The 27,221-nt window shown below is 36.2% G+C and overlaps 2 long non-coding RNA genes across 4 annotated transcripts in view; one reads left to right on the forward strand and one right to left on the reverse strand.

Moving 5' to 3' along the window:
- Window positions 1-27,221, forward strand: part of LOC123611712 (uncharacterized) — a 141,122-nt gene that overhangs the window by 74,464 nt on the left and 39,437 nt on the right. The window lies entirely within an intron of this gene.
- Window positions 14,125-27,221, reverse strand: part of LOC141577388 (uncharacterized) — a 72,442-nt gene continuing 59,345 nt past the window's right edge. The window contains exons 2-4 of one of the 2 annotated variants that reach the window (XR_012506268.1): window positions 23,209-23,306; window positions 17,824-19,471; window positions 14,125-15,392 (exon numbers count right to left, since the gene is read on the reverse strand). This is a non-coding gene — a long non-coding RNA (uncharacterized LOC141577388). Of the gene's footprint in view, window positions 19,472-23,208; window positions 23,307-27,221 lie in introns of both variants that reach the window. The other variant, XR_012506267.1, reaches the window with a different exon arrangement.

Genomic DNA, 27,221 nt, shown 5'->3' on the forward strand with positions numbered 1-27,221 from the left:
TCTCCCTTTAGGTCTGTTTATATTTGCTTTATATATTTAGGTGCTCCTATGTTGGGTGCATATATATTTTCAATTGTTTTATCTTGTTGGATTTATCATTTGTGTAACAGCCATCATTTTTTTTTAAATTACGGTCTTTGTTTTAAAGTCTGTTTTGTCTGATATAAGTACAAAGATTCCTGCTTTCTCTTGGTTTCCATTTTCATAGAATGTATTTTTTCCATCTCTTCACTTTTAGTCTGTATGTGTCCTTATATCTAAAGTGAATCTCTTTTAGGCAGCATATATAGATATAGATATAGATATAGATAGATATAGATATGTTTTTGTTGTTGTTTTATTTTGTTGTTATCCATTCTATGTCTTTTGAAATTAATTTACATTTAAGTAAATTATTAAAGAGTATAGATCTCCATTTTGTTAGTTATTTACTGGGTGTTTTTGTAGTCTCCTCTTTTGCTCTTTTCCTTTGTGATTTGATGACTTTCTTTGGTGATATGCTTAGATTCCTTTCTCTTATCTTGTGTGTATTTAATATAGATTTTTGCTTTGTGGTTAGCATGGGGCTTACAAATACCAACTTACATCTGTATCGGTCTAATTTAAGTTGATAACAAGTTGAGTTTGATCCCATTGTAAAGTTCAGTCTTTTTTACTCTATACTCCATATTTTATGTTTTTCATGTCACATTTCACATCTTATTATTTTGTGTATCTCTTCACTAATTATTGCAATCATAGTTATTTTCACTACTTTTGTTTTGTAACCTTTGTATTAGCATTATAAGGAATAGTCCATTACTTTTACTGTATACTGAACTATTCAACGATGTCTATTTTTTCATATACTTTCTTGTTACTAATTAGCAAGCTTTCTTTTCAGCTTGAGGTTCCTTTAACATTTTTTGTAAGGCTGGATTAGTTATGATGAACTCCTTTAGCTTTTGCTCATCTGGAAAACTCTTTATCTCTCCTTCAATTCAGAATGATAACTTTGCCAGGTAGAGTATTCTTGGCTGGAATTTTAAAATCCTTTTTTTTAGCCCTTTGAATATATCATGCCACTCCCTTCTGTCATTCAAAGTTTCGATTGAAAAATCTGCTGGTAGTGTTAAGGGGGTTCTTTTGTACATAACAAGTTGTTTTTCTCATTGCTTCTAATATTCTCCCCTTGTCTTTAAGTTTTGACATTTTAATTATAATATGTCTTGGTGTCAGTCTCTCTGAGTTACTCTTATCTTGAGATCTCTGGGCTTCATGATTTAACTGTCTGTTTCCTTTTCCAGGTTAATGAATGTTTCAACCATTATATATTCAAACAAGATATTTGCCTTTTTCTCTCTTTTCCTTCTGGGAGCCCTATAATAAAAATGTTTGTTTGTTTGATATTCTCTAAGCCCCTTATGCTATCTTCACTCTTTGTTATTTCATTTTATTTTTGCAGCTCTGATTGTGTAGGTTCCAGTGTCTTGCCTTTGAGTTGACTGATCCTTTCTTCTGCTTTATCTACTATGCTGTTGACCTTCTCTAATGCATATTGTAATCTTTAACTCTGACTTCTATTTGGTACTCTTATATTTTTCATCTCTTTGTTGAAGTACTCACTGTGTTCATCCATTCTCCCCAGTTCAGGGAGCATTTTTATGACCATTACTTTGAACTCTTTTATCACATGAATTGCTTATCTCCATTTCATTAAGGTCTTGTCTGAAGTTTTTATCTGGTTCTTTCAATTGGACTATATTCCTCTGTTTCTTCATTTTTCTTGATTCTGTGTTAGTTTCTATACAGTAGATGAGACAATCGCCTCTCCCAGTCTTGAAAGACTGGTCTCATGTAAAGATGAAACTTGTTGTTCAACCCTGCTTCAATTCTTTATTCTCTCTCAAACTTTTATGCTTGTCCAAGCAGCCTATTATATTTTTAATAGCTTCCAATAGTTGAGGAAGTGCCAAGACCTGTCAGTGTCCCTAAGAGAAGTCTCAGCACCTAGATTCAGGCAGACTCTTAGGCAGTAGCTTTTAAAAGTATGCAAGTATTCACTGTCAGGTGAGACTACAAGTGTAAACCCCACTGTCTAGTGGATTGTGCAGTGTCCCCTGGGCAGCAGTCACAAAAACCAGGGCTCCAGATGAGCATACAAGCTCTTTTCTGAAATAAAAGGGCAAGATGGAGTGAGACAGAGGGAGAGCGCCAAGATGCTGCCCACAGCCTGTACTCCTTGAGAGCAGCTTCACAGTTGACTAGATGTTTGTCAAACCTGAAGTCTCTACCTCAGGTTGAAGCTCCAGAACAAGCAGAGCCTCTTTCACAGATTGGGAGTGTGCCTTAGTCTGTCCAGTGCCTTGTGGGGAAGACGGGGTGCAGGCGGCCTGCCCCAAACCATCTCTCCATTGCCACAGTCTGCTGGGACCCAGGATGCAAGTGCCCTGGCCATCATCGCCAGGTGATCAAGAGTCATCCCCTGGGTGGCAGCTGCCCAAACTGAGACACCAGACGTAACAGCCAGGTTACCAGCCACATATAAAGCTCCCTTCCAGAAGGTACTTACGTTCCAGATCACAGCAGAGGAAGAGTGCAAAGGTAGGCAAAGGGGAAGGATTGCGGTCAGCCCCTAGCAGCCTGCCACCCAGGCTGCAGCCATGATGATTACCTAGTAGGCTTTCTTCACAGAAAGACTGAGCTCCTGGATGTGTTGCCTCTTGTGTCCTGGGGTGGGAGCTGTTAAGAACTTTTTCTCTGTTAGTTAAAGTCCTGTGGCACTCATGAGAGTAAGCCCCATGGGCTGCCAGAGCCATGAAACAGAGGGTCTCCCCTGATGGAAGTCAGTAAAATTGGAGTGCCAGACAGAAGGTGATCTTCTTTCTGAGTGACACTGATTATTGCAGTCTCCTGGGACCAGGAACCCAAACTCTGCTGGCCCCCAGAGTCAGGAACCAAGAGGCATTTCCTGGGTGGGAGCCACAGTGACCAAGGCTCCAGACACGTGGAACAGCTTCTGCCCAGGAGATACTGGCATTTTGGAGCACAGGAAAGGGAAAGCATAAAAGTGGAACCCAGGAGACTCCATGTCTGGATAGTGTTCCACAGGCTCCTAGACATGTGTTAAATTAGATGCCTGCCCATGCTTTGATGTAAGCAAGTGATCCTCCTTTATGTTAAGTCTGGGCCCAATCAGCTGGGCTCTGGGGTGGGTAAGTCTGAGTACAAGGACTCTTAGAGCTGTCTCCCAGATGGCCACAGTCTTGTATGTGTTATCATGCGAGCTCTGTTGGTCTTCAAATTTAGGTGTTTCGGAAGCTTGTCTCTGAGGTGCAGGCCCCACTTAGGATTTGAACTCTTCACTCCCTAGAGATAAGCTCTGGGTTTTGAATTTTCTCCCAGTTGTGGGTTGAGGTGCTATGGATGGAGTTTATGGCAAGATTGTGTCTCAGCCTCTTCTACCCACTTTGACATGGCTTTCTTCTTGTTTGCCCCATGTATAGTCATCACTCAGCCAGACTTTAGGGTTTTATGTAGCTGCAGATTCACAGGAGGACGTGAGTTCAGGATCCCCCTTCATCATTGTCTTCAACCAGAACCATAGTCAGATTACCAGGATTAGCTAGTTAGCTCTTTATTTAAACAGCAACAAAACCCCTCTGTTGTAGACTTTATATTAAACATGAGGAGTGGGAATTGAATTCTGCAACAATAACCTGTAAAACCTAAAAACAACAAGCAGCTAATATCTAGGGGAAAAAATTATTTTACTTCATCTACCTCTGATGGAAGTCATAAAGAATCTGGCTTCTGGTATGCCAAAAAACAAACAAACAAAAACAAATGTAAGGTCAAGAAAGCTTGTGTTCATTTGCTCTGATAGGTTCCCAATATCCCCCTGTATAAAAAAAAAAAAGATCGTATTTAATTCATCAACATGATAGGGAGATACACAAAATATAATCCCTGAATTTGCAAATATTGGCTATGGGTAGGGCACTGCAAAAACAAACAAAGCAAAAAACAAAGAAACTCACTTTTGAGTACTTTTAAAAGCAAGTTTTTTGTTTGCTAGTGGATGCCAGATGACAGAATTAAACCAGACAAATACATAGAGTGTTTACGTCTCTCTGTTATTACCAGCACAGATTTTTAAATGGCCCATACATCTATGTGTAGCACTAAGGGACTGCATCTGTGTTGCTGAGCAGCAGACTGCTGGCATGAAAATCCCAGTGGCTCAAAGGAACACAGCTTTGGAAGCTCAGGTAGTTTTGCGAGGAAATGGCCTGGGAGAAGGGAGGGCTGCATTCTCGTCCTCACTGTTTTGGTAGCTGGCTATGCAGTCTTGGGCTTCTCTGTTCATATTTTTTAAAATAATTAGATTATTTTTAAGGTCTCTTTCAACTCACCTCATAAAATTTATATCCCTGCAAACACAGATATTCACTGTCAGTGTTAAGTGAGCTACTTTGACTGCTTCTCCTGATGGTATAACTTCCTCCCCCCTCCCCACAAGATATATATACACATATATATACATTTTGATGATTGTTCTTATAAGAATGAATATGGCAAGCAAGTTTATGCACTAGCAGTTTTATGCATTTGATTAGAAAACATATTTAGGAGACTTTGGTAGGTTAGCAATAATTAATTAGTGATGAAAAAATATGACTGTTAAAGAAAATAGACCTAAGCGATGGAGTCTCTTCTTTCACGCTGCTGTAACTGAGTGCAGCTTAAATAATATTTGATGTGTTCTTAATGCTTAGAAGGAAAAACAATCCCTGGCCTCCTTCAGATTTGCATTGGGTTTTACTAATTAGCATATAAATAAATTACAATCTAATTTTCCTGGATGCATTTTCTTCCTGGAATCCTACTTATTTCCTTCATATTAAAGATTCTCCCAGTTTAGCCACAGAACTTGGACTTCCAACAAAAAACTGCACTACTTCAATTTTGGAAAGTGTCCAAAAACCTTTAGAGGCACTCAGTCCATTTAACACTTGAAAAGTAAACCTGATTGAAGTCACTGTGTGGCCGTGCTCTAAGTGGATCACATTCTCTCTGCGGACATGCATAATTCTCTCCAGGTTTAATGCCAGTTATGAGTTTGCCTCAACAGAATGCCCAGAGCATCGATACATGGTGGCTGGAATCACACTTACTTTTAAAACTATTAAATATATGAAATAATTCTCACTGTATGCACACGAATAATAATGGAGTGTCACAGATCCACAAAGAGGGAAAAAGAAAACAAAACTCTGGGTAGATAAAGACATTTTCCTTAGGAACCAACCAACTTGTTGGCTCAAAACCAGAAATAAAAAAGGGTAATTTTTGGTTTTGCTAGCATAATAAAATGTTTGGAGCACAGAGGTCATGGAAAAGGACACAGCATTCAGTCGGCCGCTTCTTAGTCATATAGCACACAGGAAATTCAGGGTGTTTGTCCAGTAACGAGGACATTCTGTGCTCAGGGAAGCACCTCTGTAGAACTGTTTCCTTAGCAGAAGCTTCATTCTGTGTTCCCCTCCATCCCAACTTTATTGAGTAATAATTGACAGATAAAATTGTATACATTTAAAGTGTACAATGTGACGATTTGCTATACATATACATTGTGGAATGATTACCCTGTTCAAGGTGATTAACATATCCATCAGCTCACAGAGTTAACTTTCTCGTGTGTGTGTGTGTGTGTGTGTGTGTGTGTCTGTTGGGAACACTTAAGGTTTATTCTCAGCAGCTCTCAAGTATGCCATATTATGAACTATAGCTCCCAAGCTATTTATTAGATCCTCAGAACTAATTATTCTTAGAACTGAAGGATAGTACCCTTTAACCTACCTCTCCCCATTTCTCCCTCTCTCTCCCCCGGCAGTCATTCTATTCTTAGTTTCCATTACTTGACTTTTTTTTTTTAAACTTAATTCACATGTAAGTGATGCCATACTTAGTGTTTGTCTTTCTCTGTTTAGCTTGTCTTACTTAGCATAATGTGCTCTGGTTTCATCCATATCATCACAAATGTCAGGATTTCCCTTTTTTATGGCTGAATATGATTCCATTGTGTCTGTAAGCTACAGTTTTTCTTTCCATTCATCCCTCAGAGGACATTTAAATTGTATTGGTATCTTGGCCTTTATGAACTGTCTGTATAGGTTCACTATAATTTTAAGGTTTAGGAAAAACGAGGCTAAAATAGTCTTTGTTTCTTGACTTGTATATGTCTAGAAGTCCACACTAGATGTAATAATAAATGCTTAAACCCAAATGAAACAATTAATCCTGGAGCATTAAAATCAGAATTTGGAGAACTTCTGCTCTTTCCTGAGAGTGTGCATACATATCTAGCATTGCAGTGCACCCATGGTTCTCAGTCAGGGGCCACTGGACCCCTAGGAGATGTTTTCCCCGTAGGAGATGCTGTTGGTTGTTGCAGTGTGTTGAGAGAAGTTGATACCAGCAGCTAGAAGCCAAGTATGTTGCTACGCATCCTATGATGCACAGAACAGCTTCCACACCAAAGAATTATCCAGTCCAAAATGCGGATAGTGCTGAGGTTGGGAAACCCTACTTCATGAACAGAAAACTTTTCTAATTTAAAACATTTAATGGTTTGAGACTATCTGTTGTTGAGTTATAACTATCGGGAATGTTAATGGCACTTTATTATATACCCATATTTTTAGTATGTAATGTGTGTGTGATGGAAACTAGTCATTCATGGAGAACTGAATTGGAAGGCTCCCAAACATCAAGAAACATTGCCTTTATAATAAGTAAATCAGTGATGAGTGACTCTTCCCTGCGCAGGTGAAGAATCCACTCACATTCCTAGGGAATTGATGCATCTAGCGAAACTGAACCTGATATTCTTTTATTCATCACTTAAAAAATGCAAAATAGTCTCATTCAAGAGTACTGACACTGAGAAGCGAGAATAATATTCTTGGTACATTCTCTCTGCATTTTTAGGGAAACAAACACAGAATCTGCACTCTACAGGGGCCTTTAAAGATCATCTATTTTAATCCTTGTATTTTATAGATGGAGAGCATAATCCTCAAAAGGGGGGAGTGTGGATCTGCAGGTGCACAACTAGTTAGTAATGAAACCAGATCAACAGTCACGGTGTATATCACTATCAAAATGAGGTCATGATTTGGTGACTTTGTAAAATTGAGTCTATGGATATTGAGATGTTCTATTGAGGTGATTTATAATGGAATTCTGCTCAGCTGCAATAGTTTGGAATTGTCCTTCATGACTGACATGACCTCTTTTGCCATCTAGATAAGATAGAACTTACCGCATAATGATTTTTGCCTTCTCTGGGATGTACCTTCTTTGTGCTAATATTATATTCATACTAGAAACATCATTTTCAAGTCACAATGTGCCATATGTAATATTCTATTTTAAATCATGTTATGCCTTTAAAGTCATACATGTCTGTGTCTGTATGTCAGAGAGATTAAGAGGTGAGTCTCTAAAAATTCATTTCTGTCCACAAATCCATTAATCTTTTACATTTTCATGGAAAAAGTCTGCTTTCTGTCCTTGAACAATAGCCTGCATATAGACTTAATTTATGAACATAGTTTTTTTTGCTTTATTGTTAAGCCGATTCTTCTGGGTTTTGTGCCTTCACACATTAATAGGGCCATACGGCCAAATTATTTTTCCTGTGTTTTTTTAAATTCTTATTTTATACTGAAGTGTAGTCGATTTACAATGTTAGTTTCATGTGTAAGGCAAAGCACTTCTATTATCATATACATACATATATATATTTCAGATTCTTTTCCATTACAGCTCATTACAAGAAATTGAATATCGTTCCCTGTGCTATAGAGTAAGCCCATATTGTTTATTTTATATATAGTAATGGGTGTCTGTTAATCCTAATCCTTGTGATAATTTTACCTCTGATTCAAGATTACTGATATAGTCTTTAAATGAAGATTATGAAAGTAATGAGAACTACATATTTTTCTTTAAGGGAGATTATACAGTAATTGTATTTCATATCAGTTTGAAGTAAAAAACGTTACAGAAGTTTGACCTAGTTATTTTTAAAAAGTGCTTTTAATTGTGTTGAAAGTATCATCCTGACAATACCAGTTGATATAATCTTAAAGAACATGTTATCTATGACTTCATTGACACATTGTTGTAAACTGAAGCTTCATGTATAGGAAGCTTCAAGACAATATTTATTGAAAAAAAGGAACTCTTTGTTTACACTTACATATCAGTGGTCCTTTCACACTCTAGTGACTAAAAGTTATTAGGAAATATCCAACATGTTATGTAAACATTACAGAGGCCTAATTTGGAGGCCCAAACTTCTGAACAGCTCCTTCATTAAGGTACAAATTATCACATTCTCAACAGATTGTATTATTATTTTATGACTGTCTTCTGGTTATAGGAGATTTTAGAAGACATTACTAATTGTACAAAATAATATGGTATCATATGAAATTGATAGGATACCCTCTTCTCAGATAAGTTGTAAGGTATCTCAAAGTTGGCACCGTATTTAACATTTAATAGTATTCACCTGACAGGTTCTCAGAATGTCATACCTATCTTGGGGATTGAGGGTGTCCATATATAGCACTCCTCTCTTTCCCTCCTGAATTAGAAACAAATTGAAAAATAAGATAGAGCACAGATGGATATAAAAATTGTTACAGAAAAAAAAGCATAGAAAAATTGTCTAGATTTGTATCTAAAAGAGGTTGATTATTATTCTTTCCTTCTCCCACATCGCCCCCCTTTTCCTATACATGTAGATGCCTTGGAACCACCCCTCCCAGGAAACTCTGTGTTTACAAAGCAACTTGAGTTTTTTCAAGATAGCTGCCTCTCACTGGTCAAGGTGGGAAAAATAAAGCAAAAGCTTAGAAATTAAACCTCTCAATGCTTCAATTCTACAAAGTCAAGAAATATGACCCAGATAGTAAATAACTGCATCTTCTTACCTACCGGTGTGATAACCAGTCAAAAGAGAAATTAAGCATGAGGAGCGTAACAAGGAGAGGTGTTCTAACGCAGGTGTCTTCATATGCAAATGCAGTATCAGAGGCAGGGAGTGTTCCCACCAACATGACATATTCTAATAAAATGTGTTTCCTTTGGTTGATTGACTATTCCCTGATAAGATACTTTTATCCTTCTGGTAGTGACTTATTAATTTTTTTATCCCCTCAAAATGAAGGAAAAATATCAATGTGTCCTCTGGGATTCTGTAGCTCTGCTACAAAAAAAATGGTTATCTACTTGTGAGGGACATGGAATTATATGGACAAGAGAAATAACCAAGAGATTAGGTTGATTATTAGGTGGAAAATATTTACATGAGCATACTGATTTTTCTCGCTCTGTTTAACAATTGTAAGAAGAGTCAAGATTAGTCTTGATTAAAGATTCACTTTTGTTTAGATCTTAATTTTTTTATTAATTTCTATGCTGTTTAATTATGCTAATGAAAATTGCTATTATGAGGTACTTTCAGAATTTTGGAATTTTATGCTCAGTTATCTAATGATTCTAAGATAAATTCAAATAGAATATAGAAGTGTGCAAATCACAGTCTATACATTTTTCCTAAATTAGTGAAACTAAATACATATACAGAATATAGATGAGAGAATGAATTTAAACATTTGTATTTTATTTGAGTAACTTTAGTAGTCATATTGATTTAAAAATTTTTGTGATGGTGCATAATTATAATGTTAAACTATCCTAAAGAGAAATATTTGATAAGAAGTAATGTAGTAGACTGTGGAATTCATGGCTTATATTAATATTTTCTCATTCATACATTTTGATAAAATAGTATCTATTCAGTTGATGAGACAACATTAGCTATAACAAAAAGAAGCCAGTTTCAGACTAAGGAAATGTGTCTTATTTCAGTTGTTTTTAATTCATTCTTCATTTGTAGTACTTTGAACATAAGGAAAACACTGAAGACACTGTATGTTTCTGTATGTCACTACAGTAGTACATGTTACCTAGACTTCAGGGCATCGGTTAACATACTCTGCTTGACAAGCCAAAGGGAAAGCATAAAAACAAGGTAGACCGAAGATCTCCATGATTCTAAACTAGATTATCCTGGCATCCTGACATAATCTCTAAATGAATCCACAAGTGACAAAAGCACTCAGAAGGGACATCTACAAACTGCTGTCCATTCAGAGAGCAATCCCAGGGCCTTCTCTTGGACACTTAGCATGTTTTCACTTGTTCAAGTGGGGCTGTTCCCAAGATTTTATGACCAGAGTCTGGGAGGAAGGGAGAGTTCTGTTACGAATGATAAAAGATGGTGATAAAATACAAACATTGATTTTTTTCTCTAGTTTTATATATATAGATAGAGATCTGGAGATAGAATAAATTAAATTTATTTATCTTCCATTACATATAGATATTTGTAGATAACATATTCCTGTTTAGTAGATAAACTTTTGCTAGTGAAAGCTCAGTATCATCCCTGGGAGAGACAGATGCACGGAGAGCATCCATCCCTGTCATCTCTCTTTTCCTCTCAGTGCTTGCAAAGATCTCTGTCATGCTTCTGCACAGGACAGTGAAGGCTCTGACCAGGCTAACCCAGCATGGGTTGGGAGGGCCATGACCTTATTTGAAAGCTCTCTCTCTGAAATCTCAAATGCCCCGAATACCAATGTTGAATTTGCCTGAGTCTGTCCTCTCTGATTTCCCCTAGTACATAACTCAGGAGCTCTCTGTCAAATTTGATGTGGCTGATAATAAGCAGGCTTTTGTATTAAATACAAGTTCTCTGGGTAACTTTTGAAAGTGAAAAGGAAAAATATAGAGAAAATTGAAGACTAAAGGGAGTATGTTTTTGTTCTACAGCAATACATTTACTCTGTAAATCAATGCATTTATCTGTACTTACGCTTTTTACTTCTGTTCTATATTAACCCCATCTGATTTATGCTAATTTCTGCCCAAAGTGACAAGAGAAGCAGAAAGTTATAGAGTTACATAGAGTATTTGCTTTACTATTACTCCACCTACTGGAATTGCCCTTCACTGACCACAAATTCTAGGACAGAGACTTAAGGAAAAATGAGAGAAAGGGAACTGGATTTATATACATGGACTGATAAAACTGTTCTCTTCAAATTGATTCATTTAATGGGATGATACTTATAAAAATGAGACTATTTTTATTGGGGCATGAGTTCACTATTTAGTAACAGGATGGATACATTGTTTTCCTCTTTTTTATTTTATGTTCTTCTCAGTTTCAGAGTCCTGATCACAACCTGTAGAAACTGTTTTTTTGATATTCAAATGCTGCACTATGCATTATTACAATATGTATCATTTGCTTATCAATCAAGCATGCATGCTTTCCTTATAAAAAATGTAGGTTCTCAGTGTTTCAGGAATGTCTTCAAACAAAATAATTTCAGAGGAACACTGAAATATTTTGTTGAGTTTACCTTTATATATCAAGATAAATTAACTTTTTTATTTACAAATATAATGTAGAAGACTTTTTGAATTACTACAAATTATACATTCTAACTTAATATGTTTTCCACATTGTTTACATCAGATCATGGGAATCCTGTCCATATTTGCATTTATTATTAGATATGTTTTACCTGATTTTCAGTTTTGGAGTACCTGAAAAAATGCAATATAATTTTATTACATTTAATTAGAATCTAATTAGTTAGGATTACATATTATTTTTATATCAAGCACTTAATTTAGCAGATAATTTGTCCATGGCCATATGTATATATTTATTTATTGACATATAGTTGAAGAAATATTGTGTTAGTTTCTGGTGTAGCAAAGTGATTCAGTTATATAGAGAGAGATATAGATATATAGGTATATATCTTCTTTTTCATTATGGGTTATAATAAGATATTGAATATCATTGCTTGTGCTATAGAGTAGGACCTTGTTTATCTGTTTTATATATAGTAGTTTGTATCTGCTAATCTCAAACTCCTTATTTATCCCTCCCCCCACCTTCCCCTTTAGTAACCATAAATTTGTTTTCTATGTCTGTAAATCTGTTTCAGTTTTGTAAATAAGTTCATTTGTGTCTTTTTGTTTGTTTGTTTGTTTAAGATTCCACATATAAGTGATAACATATGGTATGTTTCTTTCTCTTTCTGGCTTACTTCACTCACTATGACAGTCTCCAAGTCCATCCATGTTGCTGCAAACAACATTATTTTATTCTTTTTTATGGCTGACTAGTATTCCATTGTATACATATAACCTCATCTTCCTTAGCCAGTTATCTGTCAATGGACATTTGGGTTGTTTCTGTGTCTTGGCTATTGTAAGTAGTACTGCTATGAACATTGGAGTGCATGTATTTCTTCAAATTAGAGTTTCCTCTGGAAATATGCCCCAGAATGGGATTGCTGATCATATGGCAACTCTATTTTTAGTTTTGTAAGGAATCTCTATACTGTTTTCCATAGTGGCTGCACCAAATTACATTCCCACCAACAGTGTAGTAGAAGGGTTCATTTTTCTCCACACCCTCTCCAGCATTTATCATTTGTAGACTTTTTAATGATGGCCATCCTGACTGGTGTGAGGTGATATCTCATTGTAGTTAGATTTGCATTTCTCTGATAATTAGTGATATTGAGCACTTTTCATGTGCCTGTTCATGGCCATATATTTTTTTTTAAAAAACTGTCTTAAAGTAACATGCTGATAAAAAATATTCTAAGATATTGGCAGTTACCATGCTCACTATATTGTGTTTCTTTTTAAATGAATCAAAGTCACCTTAGTTTATTTCTGAAGTGAATTTAAAAGTGACTTCCTTCATAATGTAGAAACAAATTGATACTAAACTAACGCTGAATAATGTGTGTTTGTGTTTATGTATGTGAAAAATATGATATATAGGGGCATTGTTAATCCTTACATTTATATTACCTTTTCTTGAATGTACATAAAAAAATAACAGGACAGACTGAAGGACTAACAAAATGGCCGCACTTAGGCTGACAGATTGCTTATTCTTAAGCTTGCCCTTAAAACGGTCAACTGACCTGACTGACCGGTTGCTCCCCACAGTTCCAGGCCCATTGTTAAAACTAAGGCTATTGATCTTACTGTTTCTACTTTATTTCAGTAATCAAAAGCTGTAATCATGCTTGGTCTCTGAGTCCATCTCCAGGGAGAAGGTCAGAGAACTGTAACCTTACAAAGTAGGCTAAATACCAAGAAGACCAGGCCTTGGGTGCTTACAAGACCAAAAAAGTGACAACCTCTACAGAATTGGTCACTGGAAGGCATCATGACGCCACTCTAAGTCTTATGAATCTGATGATTGTTTATTGTTTAAGCTACGGGCTATATAATCACCCTGCCCCATCCCTTGCCTGGAAAAGTAACAAAGCTGCCTCTTTTCTTCTAAGCTCAAGACCCTGTCTGTGAGTTACTTGGCTCCTCAGGGATGGGGGCCCATATTTGGGCATGAAGACAACTTTATATTAACAATAAATGTTGTTTGAGGCATTATTCAGCGTATTCCAGTAACCAGAGAATGATTTTTATATAGTGGCAAACTCTGTATTATGAATGATTATGTTATAAATATTAAATACGTCCATTTTCATATCTGAGAAAGTCAAAAAAATTTTTTAATCAGTCATAGACTAGCTTGAAAGACATAAATTTGTGTATTCATTCACAACTGTCATGTGGAACACGGCAACAATCTGAGATGGACTTACATTGTTTTTGATGAAAAATACCCTTGCCTGAGCACAAAATGAAGTAAACTTCTTCTCCTCTGCAGCACAATAAAAGCATGTACTAGATACAAGTGAATCAACACAGCTGGTTGCTAGCATTATGATTAGAAATGCACTAGTTTGGATAAAATAAGAACTGGCCTGAATCTCTGCCCAAAGCTTGGACTGAAATAACCCTGAAAGAAGTTAAAATACTTTACCAAACTTCTTTTTTTTCCCCCCTCTAATTTCACATGTTCTGTTTTTATAATGAAAGAATTGGGTGGTGGTGGTGGGGAATCCTATTTCTTGATTGGCTTAGGTAAAGAAGTTCTAAAATAAAAATAACCAAACATAGAACAAAACATGCCTCATTTTAATAACACAAGTTTAAACCATACATTGAGGAAAAAATACATTTTCTTTCTTTCTGTCTTTTTTAAATTTTTACAGCAATTTTTATTTTTTATTTAGGTATAATTGACATATACTATTATATCAGTTTTAGGTGTACAATATAATGATTTGATGTTTGTATGCACTGAAAAATGATCACCACAGTTAAGTCTAGTTAACATCTGTCACCATGTATAGTTACAACAGTTTTTTTCTTGTGATGAGAATTTTTAAGATTCATTCTCTTAACCACTTTCAAATATGCAATATATTATTGTTAACTATAGTCACCATATTGTACACTACATCCTCACAAGTTACTTATTTCATAACTGGAAGTCTGTAACTCTTGACCCCATTCACCCATTTCACCAGCCCTCGACTTTGACAACTACTAATCTCTTCTCTGTACCTATGAACTTAGCTGTTATAATTATTTTTTTTAACATTTTTTAATTGAGTTATAGTCATTTTACAATGTTGTGTCAAATTCCAGTGTAGAGCACAATTTTTCAGTTATCCCATTTTGTTTCTTTTAAGTGAATTCCTTCTTGGTGTCTTTCTTAAGTAACATTAAAAAGACTTGTTTTTACCAATAGAATGCAAAAAGTGCATTTTAAGTTTTTCACAAGATTTTTGAAGAAGGGTGTAGGATATTTTATTGCATGTCAGTGCACTTTTTGTGTTGTTTAATGTTTCAGTGATCATTAAGGCACTGTTTTGTTTGGTCACTTTCTGAACAGACTGAGTAAATTTATAGCTGCCAATTTTGCACTGTGGGTTAAAATGTAGGTAGGACTATTAATGGCAAAGAATGTGTTTCAAGGATGCAAATTATTGTCAGAAATTGAGTTGTAAAAAAAGTAGAATTAATATAATAGTTACAGATGATCACTCTAGAGGAATCATAGTCCCAAATGTCCTTGCATTCTCAGGAAAATGCAAATAACACTATTAATGTTCTGACACTGCCACTTGTATTGCATTTCCCTTAAGCTGAATCTCAGTAATAAGTCATAAGCCAGGTCTTAACAGTTTAGTGTTCTTCCACCTACTGATGAGTATCTCAAAGCAGAGTCACATGATTTAAAACCAACCACCCATTGTTGAAAATGCAGGCTTTAAAAAGGTGAACACAGAAAACATCCAAAGGGGAGGTAACTCACAACACAGCAGGCTGAAAAAGCAGAGGATGCCCTTTCTTTGTGGGAGGTGGCCAGCAGTGTCCTAGAAGGAATAAATGAAAAAAGACAATGTTCTTAATGGAAAAAAAATGAGAAAGGAGAAAATCTAGGTTGGGGAAACAAAGAGACTTAAGAAAGGAAAAGCAAAAGAAGGAAGAGGAAAAGTAGGAAGGACAGAAGAGAAGAGAGAAAACAGGTGGAAGGGTGATGATATAAGAAAGAGAAAAAACAAGGTGGAGCATGATGAGTAAGAAGCAAAAAATAAGGGAGAAGAAAGAGCAAGGGGATATAAGTGAGGCAGAAACAGGAAGAGGGAAGGTATGGAAGTGGCTTCTCTGTAACTTCCTTTATTTTTTGTTAACATCTGTTTAAGGCTGACTGAGGGACCTCCCCGCACCTCATAATACAGGTTTCAGGGAGGAGGGGCAGGCTGCCTCACAGCCTTCTTCACGTGCACTCTGCCACACACACGTCACTGTGTGGAGATGCTTTCAGCTTCTCTTCAAACCAAACTTCTACCACTGTTTTGTTTGTTTGTTTGTTTTATCTTTTGTGAATAACAAAACTCAAACTTATTTACAGATGAATTAGGATGATGAACAAATAATAGGCATTACAAATAACTACCTAAAAAAAAATTAACTCAAGTACTATGTTTATTTCAGAAGATAAATGAAATATTTTAAAGAGCCTTATCCTCAAGAATTGAGATCAAACACTTCTATAGTCTTCAATCTTTAAAAAAAAAACGAAACAAAACAAAACAAACCTCTTTAATTTATCGACTCTTCTTCAGACTGATCATTGAGTCGCTTGGATTTTTTTCTACTGTAAAACTGTTGTATAGTAACAAGTATATATAGTTTCTTTCTTTGCCCAGGTTCCTGGCCAGAGTTCGTAAAACCCTTGTAACTTCCTAAATGGTTGCTAAGTATGATTTCCTAGGAGCAAGAGGAGTATCTTTTGTCATTATATTTGGTTTTTGTCCCCAGTTCCTGAAACAGCTCCAGAGCAACAGAGATGAAATGAGCGTCTTTTGTTATTCATAACAAATCCCTGTGAAAGACACCTGATTTATGTTAATGAGGTGACACTTGGAAAACCCCTGAGTATGTGGGACTGATGGCCAGCAGATCCAAACAGTGTTATCAGGGCACTGGAACTTTCAGCCCCAACCCACAACCTCCAGGGAGGGGAGAGTGGCTGGAGGTGGAGTCGATCACTAATGGACAGTGATTTAATCAGTTATGCCTATGTAATGAAGCCTCCGTAAAACCCGAACCAAAGGGATTTAGAGAGCTTCTAAGATGGTGAACAGATAGAGGTGCTGCAAGGGTGGCTTGCCCAGGGAGGGTATAGAAACACAGCACCCCCTCCTATTGTCCACTGAAATAAAATCACGAGAGAGTTGTGAGTTAAGTTTTACTGGGGGCAAAGTGAGGACTAGAGCCCAGGAGACAGCATTGCATGTAGCTCTGAGTAACTGCTCCAGTGAGGCAGAGAGGAAGGCCAGGATTATCTATAATTTCAGTGAAGGGGGCACGTGCAGTCAAGCACACATCTAGGCAGAGGCTGCTGCTAGTCACGGGGAGCAGATGTCACCATTAATGGTTTTAGTGCTTTTCTAGATGTGAGGAGATGAAAGAATTTGGGCCCATAAAATCTTCTCCTGAAAATATCTATTTGAAGGCCTGTTCTACCAGTTTTCCTGGAGTACAAGGTGCCTGATTCCTGATCTCCACCCTCGACTCCTTTCTGACAATACTCGTGTTTTTTTCAGGGTGCATTGAAGGTCAGCGGCTACAGTGGCTGGTGATTTAATCCTTGTAGAGGCAGATGGCAAGTGCCAGTGTTTAGTTGGCACCACATACCTTGTCTAATGCGTCTTTTTATCTGCCTGTTCATTTGTATCCTTTAAGATATTCCTGGTTGTACAACAGTAATAGCAAGTAAAGTGCTTTCCTGAGTTCAGTGAGCCATTCTAGCCAATTATTGAAGCTGGAGCTACTCATAGGCACCTCCAGCTTATAACTGCTTCCTCAGAAATACAGATGACAACCTGAAAATTGTGACTAATGTCAAAAGTTGGCATGGGGCATTCTTACAGCATTGGGCCCTTAAACTGTGGCGTCTTCACTAACTCCAAATGGCAGGTGTCAGAATTGAGGACGCTCAGTCTGTGTCCATCAAGATTTGGAGAATTGGTTGGTTTGGAAAAAGCCACAATTATTTTGTCAGAAGTAAAATGTAGGAGAGAGGACAGAGAAGAGTTTTTCCATTTATATGCCTTGACCTCTTGTCCTAAAGATCCTTTCTTCTTTTTCCTTTCTCCCAAAGTCTCTGAAATGCTGGTTTCATGGTAAACAGTATTTAGCCACATCACAGAACACATGCAGCCCCACTTTGCTTTCACTCAAGCCCAGCTCTCCCCATAGCATATCTTATTTTGGTCCTTTTAAAGAAAGGCTACTTACTTTCCAGTGAAATTGGTTCAGAAATGGAGGAGGGATTCAAAGTTCTTTGGGCTTTCAACTGTTATTTCTTGCCTGCTTATAAAATGTCTTCTTTGTGTTGCCAAAAGATCAGCCCCCGTCCCTGACGAGCCAAATAACTCAGAGACAGGGGCTTGGAGCTTAGAAGAAAAGAGGCAGCTTTATTGCTTTGCCGGGCAAAGGGGACTCCCAGCAGGCTGGTGCCTTCAAAACTGTGAGCCCACCTTGGGGATGGGGTGGGGTAATTATATAGCCAGAGCTCAAACAGTAAAGCAGAATAACAATCAACAGAATCATTTTCTTCTCATAAGACTCAGAATGGCGTCATGGTGTCTCCAGATGACCGATTCTGTAGAGGCTAGTGGTTGTCGCTCTCGATCTCTTTAAGTGCCCAAGGCATGGTCTTCTTGGTAATTCAGGCTATTTTGTAAGGTTACAGTTCTGTGACCTTCTCCCTGGAGAGAGACTCAGAGACTAAGCATGATTATTACTTTTGATTACTGGAATAAAGTAGAAACAGTAAAATGAGTAACTTTAGTTTTAACAATGGGCCTGGAGTTGTGAGTAGCAACCGGTCAGTCAGGTTAGCTGACCATTTTAAGGGCGAGCATAAGAATAAGCAATCTTTTAGCCTAAGTGCGGCCATTTTATTAATTCTCCTTCATTTGTGATTCATGCCTTCTGTATATGCTGTCTCCTTTTTCTTTTGCTTGTTTGCTTTTTTTTAATTAAAGTATAATCAGTTTACAATGTTGTGTTAATTTCTGGTGTACAGCATAGTGATTCAGTTATCTATCTATCTATACACACACACACACATATATATATATGTATATATATATTCCTTTTCATATTCTTTTTCATTATAGGCTATTACAAGGTATTGAATATAGTTCCCTGTGCTATACAGTAGGGCCTTGCTGTTTACTTATTTTATATGTAGTAGTTAGTATCTACAAATCCCAAACTCCCAATTTATCCCTCCAACCCCACTTACCCTCTGGTAACCATAGTTTGTTTTCTGCTTGTGAGGCTGTTTCTGTTTTGTAAATAAATTCATTTGTCTCTTTTTTTTTTAGATTCCACATATGAGTGATATCATATGGTATTTTTCTTTCTTTTTCTACTTACTTTGTACTAGGATATTCCAACACCTTTAAGGACCCTTGAAGGGCTTCTAATTTCTGAACTTGTGAGCTATTAGGCAGTCTGTGGGGCCAAGTCATCTGACTTCTCAACATTACTGATTCTCTATCTTTGCACTCAACTTGAGCAACCTGATCCAGTCCATAAACTGTACCATTCTTCCTGACTTAGGACCTTTATTACCACCTCACTGTCAGGAAACAGTGCTTCATGAATATTTTTATGTTTCTACACCAATGGGGCTTTAGAGCAAAGATTGCTAGACCCTTGGTTAAAAGATCTTTGAATGAAAATAGATTTTGAAAATTAAAGCAAATGAAGGGGTTCAGAACATGCCACCCCAAAATATGCCAAGTATATTGACTTTTTTGACCTAAAGGCACTTAAAAAAAACAGCAGGTGCTGAAACAGGCATCAGACCTCCATTTTTCTTCGTGAAAACAAGAGATAAAATATGCCCATGTGGAAGATGTCCTCCCAGCACCTGGAGGAAAAGAACATTCTTATCACCAGAGAAAGGGAGTTGAGACTGAGAAGAATCTGTACAAACCCATCTGGTTAAAATGACCCTTATCTTCCTCTAGCCTCCCCAAATATTTGTTACTTTTTCACAATTAACACGCTTTGTTCAATCTAACATGGAAGTACTTAGACCACCGAAGCACTGTTTGGGCCTTCATTTTCCTGTGAAGGCTTCCATGTACATGTAGAAATAAAATGTGTATTCTTTACTCCTGCTTATCTGTTTTATGTCAACTTAATTCTCAGGCTCAGCCAGAGACCATTAAATTTTGCTTCCCCTCTAAGACCTTCAGAGAGATTTACAGACAACTCTCCTGGAGGCATTCATGCACATTTCAAATAAGAATAAATCTAGCGACTTTCACCTCCTTTGCCCAGGTAGGATACCTTTACATTCCAAACCAGAGGTCACTCTTTCTCCAGAGAGGAGAAGGGGTAAATATGCCAGCTGCCCTCTGTAAGTTCCCAGTCTCATAATTTCAGAGGTGTTCTCCTGTGGTATCCACGAGAAGGGTACATCTGACAAGAAGCATATATCTGACTCACTGCATCCCTCCGTGGGGAATTAGGGCATAGACCATTAGCACCAAAATTGCCATGTGAGTAGTAAATAATCAGTCTGTGTTCTGACGCAGAAAACTTGAGTTTTCTGTTAGGACAAATAAGTAAATTTAGGTGTAAAAACTTGATATGCACTTTTCCTTTAGCCACCTGGAAACATCCTGGATCTTAATCCCTTCATTCTCTCTGCAATCTACCAGATCAATTCTGATTTCACATTCTTCAAGTTCTATTATTTTCATCTCTCAATTACTTTCTAGTTTCCATATAAAATAGAAATCACCAAGAAGAATCTCGAGTTTCCTGCCTCTTGTATCTATCAGTCTGTCTTTTATTTGTATGAATCTCAAAAGGTGAGATTCATCCTATATTACTCCTTTATCCACCACATCCAATTCATTTCATGCCTTATTGACTCTACCTTCTAAATATATATTGAAACATTTTTTTTCCCCTCCTCAACACCTTGATTACTGCTCTTGACTTAGTTTAGACTCACATCACTACTGGATGGCATTAGTGAGACACACACCTTAAAATAAAATTGAGATGATGCTGAACAGAATGTCTGGAGTGGGACGGCAAATTGCTCTTTTAAATTTCAATTGAAATTGCTTTTAAAGTACTTTTTTCAGATAATTACTTTGTAATAGAATAACAAATATTAAAATTGCTCTGGATAAGTTTGTTGTATTTATCTCTTCTAAATATAAACTTGACATTAAATGGACTTAATCAAAATATTTCCTTTTTTAAGCTCGTGATTATTTTATGGTGAGTCAGCAGGCTTCCTTATGTATTGTGATTCTGGAATTTTTGATGCTAATTACTTTATGAAAACAGTTCTTATTTTATCCTGTTGCAGATTAACTTACCAGAACTTGCTTACTATGTGGTAATATATTTGAAAGTTAGTTTTAAAAAAACTTTAAATATATTGGAGACTAATATAAAAATCCAAATTGAGGATAATTCACATTTATCCCACAAAACATATTAAACTGAATATAGCAATTTAGTTTTAGAATCCAGGAAAATAATATAAAAATTACAATATCTTTCTAGATGTTTATTTTCACAAATAATTGATTTCAATGGTTCTGAATCCAGTAACAAAAAAGTGATATTTACCATTGTATATTTTATTTGGTTTTGAGGGTAAAAACTTGATATTTTCCAACACAAATGCATATGATAAGTGACGATTATGAGTAAGAGATCTTTTCATTCTTCTGATTTTCTTGCTAGCTATAGAATATATCTGGAGTTGAATCTGAAAGTAAGTTCTAGAGAAATAAGTAAATGTCTAGCAATGTATAAGGAGAAGACTTCTTGGACATTCGAGAGTGAAAAGAGAAAATCATATTAGAGGGAGGAGATAGGAGAAGCCAGAAAAATGATGTGTGATTGGGAGTCTGTGTATTGACATTGTTAGGCAGTTAGATAGAAATGAGCACTGGGCAAGGGAAAAGGAAAGGGGTGGAAACAATCCAGAAGGTAACAGTGCACCTGCACTCAGGATAAGGGGCTTCAAAGAGTGTTACTTTCTCTAAACGAGGGCCAGTAAAGAAGGTTAGAAATGGATTCTGCAGCTGCACAGTAGAGAGAAGGATCCGACTTAACGTAACCCAGTGCTCTTTATAATGTAATTAGCATTGAGGTTTGGGGCCCCTTCCACAGGTTTTTCTGTGTGCATCATGTCTAACAGCATGTGCAAAGGAGATGGGCGTGCCTGAGCACTCAAGGGACCTGAGCCGTCAATCAATCAGGAGAATGCCCCGAAAGTCAGGATATAAGACAGGACAAACAAAGGAGCACCCCATTTTCCTCTCTCAGGTTGGCCTGCCTTCAGTTCTCGAAAGTGTACTCTACTAACTTTTCCTCTACTAGAAAACCCTCTGTTTACATAATGCTTTCAGTCTCCCATTTGAATTCCTTTGTTTCTGGTAAGACAAAATACCTAGGCCTTTTCTCCCTCCTCGTGGTAACAAAAAGACCAAAAAAAAAAAACCAAAAAAACAAACAAACAAAAACTTGTCTCAGTACCTGGGGAAAGCTTTTTAAGTGGTTGTGACTGATATTTCTTGAAATTTTTTTTTGTAATCTAAATTCCTTTTATCAATGCAAGTTGATGGCAATCAAGTATCTATTATAATATCTATTATAAACACAGTTCTTTGTGTGATTTTGTGTGTGTTTGGAAATTTAGGAAATGTCCTAATTCCATATATGTGTGGATAAAGTGAGGACTAGAAATAGTACCCATAGAAAAAAAAATTAAATTATACAAAGCAAAATCTCAGAAACTCGGATGACAGATTCACAGCTCTAATGAAGAGAATTTTAAACTTTTTTGGATTTAGTCTACCTTTCATATATCAGTAGGCAAAGATAAGCCAATCGACACCTGATTAAGTTATATAAAAATGTAAAGTGGACACTTTCAGCCACAACTATAGTCCCTCAGTCATCATTTATTCATTCAGTAATTCATTTAACAAATAGCTACTGAACTTTCACTAGATGCTGGCCGGAAGGTTGTGAACAAACAGCTAGTTAAAACAATGCTCTGGCCCTCAAGATCTCACAGGGAAACCAGCATGAAGAAAAACAGTTGTAATGTGTGATAGGTGCGAAAATACAGACATGCACAGGGCTAGAGCTGCTCACAAGAGGAAAAAAAATCTAACTTGGAAAAAGCAGAGATAGTTTCAGAGGTATTAGCCTTTGAACTGAGTAGTGAACACTTATTAGGAATTCTTTAAGAATAGAAAGATATGTGAGGGGCAAGCCAAAAAGGAGTAATATCATGTGCTAAAAATACAGAGGTATAAAAAGCAGTAGTGTGGTCAAGAAGACCTAGACGTGTCCAGAGTAAGTGTGCATGTGACACAGAGACAGCAGATAACCTCGTGAAGTGGTGCTGCCCAACAGCAGGAAATGGAATGCAGGCCACATGTGTAATCTAGAAGCCATATTAAAAAAATAAAAAGAAATGGTAAAATCAATTTTACTGATACATTTTATTCACCTAATGTTTCCAAGAGATTATCATTTTGACATGGAATTAGTACAAAATTATTAATGAAATGTTTTGCATTAACAAATCATTAAAGTTGGAATATTATCTATACTTACAACACATCTCATTGCAGACAGGTCACAGGGGTAGATTATTTATCAGTGGTAGAGTGCATGCTTAGCATGCACGAGTTCCTGGGTTCAATCTCCAGTACCTCCATCAAAAAGTAAAGAAATAAAAGTAAGTAAACCTGAATACCCACCCCAAAACAAACAAAAAACAAGCGAAAAAAATGCAGAGGAGTCACGTCTCAGTGCTTATCAGACACATGGTGTGAGTGATTACCTTATTGGACAGTGTACCTCTAAAATTAGGTTGAATGGTGCATGACATGGTTCTTGAGTGATGTAGAGATTGATTTTAAAAGAAAATACATTCTCAGCATTCTCAGGAGTCTCCCACTGTGGATAAGTCCTTTTTATTTTTGTTTAATTTTATATTTATTTTAATAACTTAAGTATGTGCAAGCATGAGTCTAGTGATAAGTTTCTCAAGTTTATAGCTCTTACACATTATAAGACCCATGCAGATGTACACTCTTATAAAACCACTTTAATGCTAATAATCAACAGAAATTTCCTAAGATGAATAATATAATTTGTTTAATCAATGCTTCAAATATGAATAAAAACCTAGCTTCTCTGAGTATGTTCTTTTAAGTTCAACCTGTCACATACCAATTTAAACTACTGCAGAACGTTTGCTAGTGTACTACACAGTGATATTTGTTATTTCAAGGCAAGGATCGATCCTTTTTTTTTTTTTTTTTTAGATCTCATATATAAATGAGATCATACAAGATTTCTGTCTGACTTACTTCACTTAGCAGAATGCCCTCAAGATCTATCCCATGTTGTCACAAATGGCAAAATTTTATTCTTTTTTATGCCTGACTATAGTATTCCATTGTATATATGTACTACATTTTCTTTATCCATTCATCCATCAACGCACACATAGGTTTCCATATTTTGTTTCCACATCTTGGCTATTGTAAATAATGCTGCAATGAATATGGGGGTTCATATATATCTTTTTGAGTTAGTGTTTAATTTCCTTCAGATAAATGGATCTTTTCCGTATTGAGTCATTCCTTTATTTGTTAATCTGCAAATTAAAATAGTTCAGAGTGGTGTCAGTGTGATTTTAGAACAAACTCAAGCAATGAATTCCTTTGTTAGTTCTTGGATGTAGGGCAGGTCATTCAAATATTCCAGATATACTGAGTGTTTTACATGCTGTCAAAATGAAAACAGTATTTTTAAATATGATAGAGAACCTGTGAATTCTCTGTGACTTAGTTTACAGATGGTCCTGTTTGAGGAATGTTGCTGTTGCCACAGTGTACTATTTCTGTGATATCTAAAAGGTTAGCAGGTAATCATTTAAAATCACTGGGGATTTACAAGGTCAGCTTCAGCTTTAAAAAGAGAAGTGCCTGTGAGTATAGGTAGATGCTGTACATGTGTATATAAGAAGGAGGATTCTAAACTCATGAGATTTTTGGTGGAGGAACATAATTTAAATATCCTTATTCTCTGTAAGAAAGTAAACACAGTTAAAACATTGTTATTCAAACCATATTTTGATATCTTTTTTGTAATTGCCTTAGGAATGACTTAGACTTGTATAAGCAAATCAACTCCATTACTTTATAATCCTCAAACTTGTATTACTAAATTATCTTCAGAAATGGAACTGCTCCACCACTGGGCACGTTCAGCAGAGCAGTGAAGCTCGAATAGGTCCTAGGCCTGCCTACGTACGGTACCCCTCTGAGGAAACAGTATTTGCAATATTCACTTGAATATACGTGACCAGGAGCACTTGTAATTTCGTATGCTAACATAGTATGGTAGCCATAATTTGACTTTTCTTCACTTCTGCTTTTGTACATAATAACTTGGAGAGCTCTTTTTTCAAATATCAGAATTTCACTTAGAATTTTAAAAGTCTGTTATCAACTCTACCCTCTCTAAAAGTAATCAGCTGATTATATACATACAAAATTTGTCTACAAAAAAGATGCCTGGAAATCTATTTATTAGTAGTTCTTATGTTGACTTCATTTGCTAAATATTTGAGCTAAGAGTAAGTTGACATATTCTTTTTGTGCATGTACATGTGAGCATGAATTTAATTAGATGTATATCCATTAGGAAATAATTATTAAACTTCCTTTGTTTTTAGAAGTTATTTAGAAACTTACATATTGCTATTAAATAATATGACATTGAAAAATCACAGTCTCTATGATAAAATGCTAAATATTACAAAAATCATCATTCTCTGAAGATCATACTGATTATACATTCAACTAAAACAATGTTCTCAACCATCTGTTTTTAAAAAGCCACACCCAGTTGAAGAAAAAAAAAAGATTACGAAGAGTTCAATGTACCAAATAAATCAACAGCAGATCCATGTGTGCTTTATGGACTTTTAATTCCTTAGTATATTAATTTGTGTTTTATGAAAAAAGGGACAGATGCCCAAGTAAGTCTATAAAATCATGGGTTAAACCCAGTTAAATAGGTTACTTTAATACTGAATTTTTCCATGTCTATCGCATAATGATTTGCTTTGTGACTTTCTGGTAGGAGGCCGTGTTGCCCATAGATGTAACCGGTGTTCTGGGTTCTCGTCCCGTCACAGAAAGAATTCAGAGACAAGACGTAGTGGTTAAAAAAAGTAAAGTGAGGATTTATTAAAGGATGGATAGTACACTCTCAGGGGAGAGCAGGCAGGCTCAGGAGAGCGGCTGCCCTGAGTTTCTTTGCCAAGTTAGCTACAGAGGGTGTAAAAATGAATGGGCGGAATATTCACTGGGGAGGGAAGGGTTTGGGGTCATATTCCCTGATTATCATCCCAACTCCACCTTCCCAAAGGGAGGAGGGATTTTTGTCCTTATTTAGTCTGGATCGGAAGTGTCATGGTGTCAGTGCATGATGGGTACTTCTGATCTGCAAGGCTAATTTTATTGAAATGAGGGCATAATAACAAAAAGGTTACATTCGGACACTGGAAATTCCTGCCTTTCCTCACCTTTCTTTGTTCTTCTTCAGGCCACTTAATCAACCCAAAAAGTATGATCCCTTATCAGCCCAAAAGTTCCTGCCTTTCTTTCTCTGCCCAGGGACCCCTGGTACTTACATGATGTATGGTTTCCTGCATTTGGCTTGTGCCCCTCCTTTCTGCCCAATTTCTGCCATTTGATCTGTGTCCCTCTTTCTCTGCTCATATCTCGCTGTCTGTCTGCTCTAACAGCTGTATGTGCAGTTATACAAAAGTTTCTGATTAAGCTACAACTGTTTCTACAGGACCTCATATCTAGATCAGTAACTAAAAATAAGAAAATGTCTGATTTATTTTTAAGTTATAGTATTTCAGTCAGATGCTGGTAGGGGTATTTACTACATAGGTAGGAGACTTCCTTCAGTGTTTCTATACATTGTTGTGTTCCCACCAATGACAGACACATGCATTAGATTAAAATGGATTACACTGAAATATTTATATTTGGTTTTATAAATCATTGTAAAAATTCGTGTTGCAACTATTGTTAAATAATGACCTAAAATAAGTAAAACGTTCTCAGCAAAATATCTAGTCTTAATGATAAAATTAGTCTATTTTTCATTGAGAAAATTAATGCTTTGGACTTTAAATGATTGGTTTTAATAGGTAAATAGAACTTTTTATAATAACTGGGATTATTTTATTACATAGTTTAACAAATGGGTTTATATTGTTCTTTAGGTTTTTCTAAACCACCTACTTTTTTGTCCTTTAATGCATTTCAGAAAATTTGTCTTGAGTCTGATAGAACTGGACCATTCATTCATTCATTCAAAAAATATTTATTGAAAAATGTATTATTTCCAGGCATAGTCTAGAAGCTGAGTATAGAATGATACATTAAAAAATTCTTAATATTATGAAAAGCATTTTTTTGGCATATTATAGTAAATAAGGAAATATACAAATAAATCTAGTATTCCTCATGGTGATATGTGCTTTGGAGAAAGATAAAGCAGAGAAAGGGACTGGAAATTGCCAAGATGAGGGA

This window comes from Camelus bactrianus, chromosome 1 (genome assembly GCF_048773025.1).
Source record: "Camelus bactrianus isolate YW-2024 breed Bactrian camel chromosome 1, ASM4877302v1, whole genome shotgun sequence".
Lineage (NCBI taxonomy): Eukaryota > Metazoa > Chordata > Mammalia > Artiodactyla > Camelidae > Camelus > Camelus bactrianus.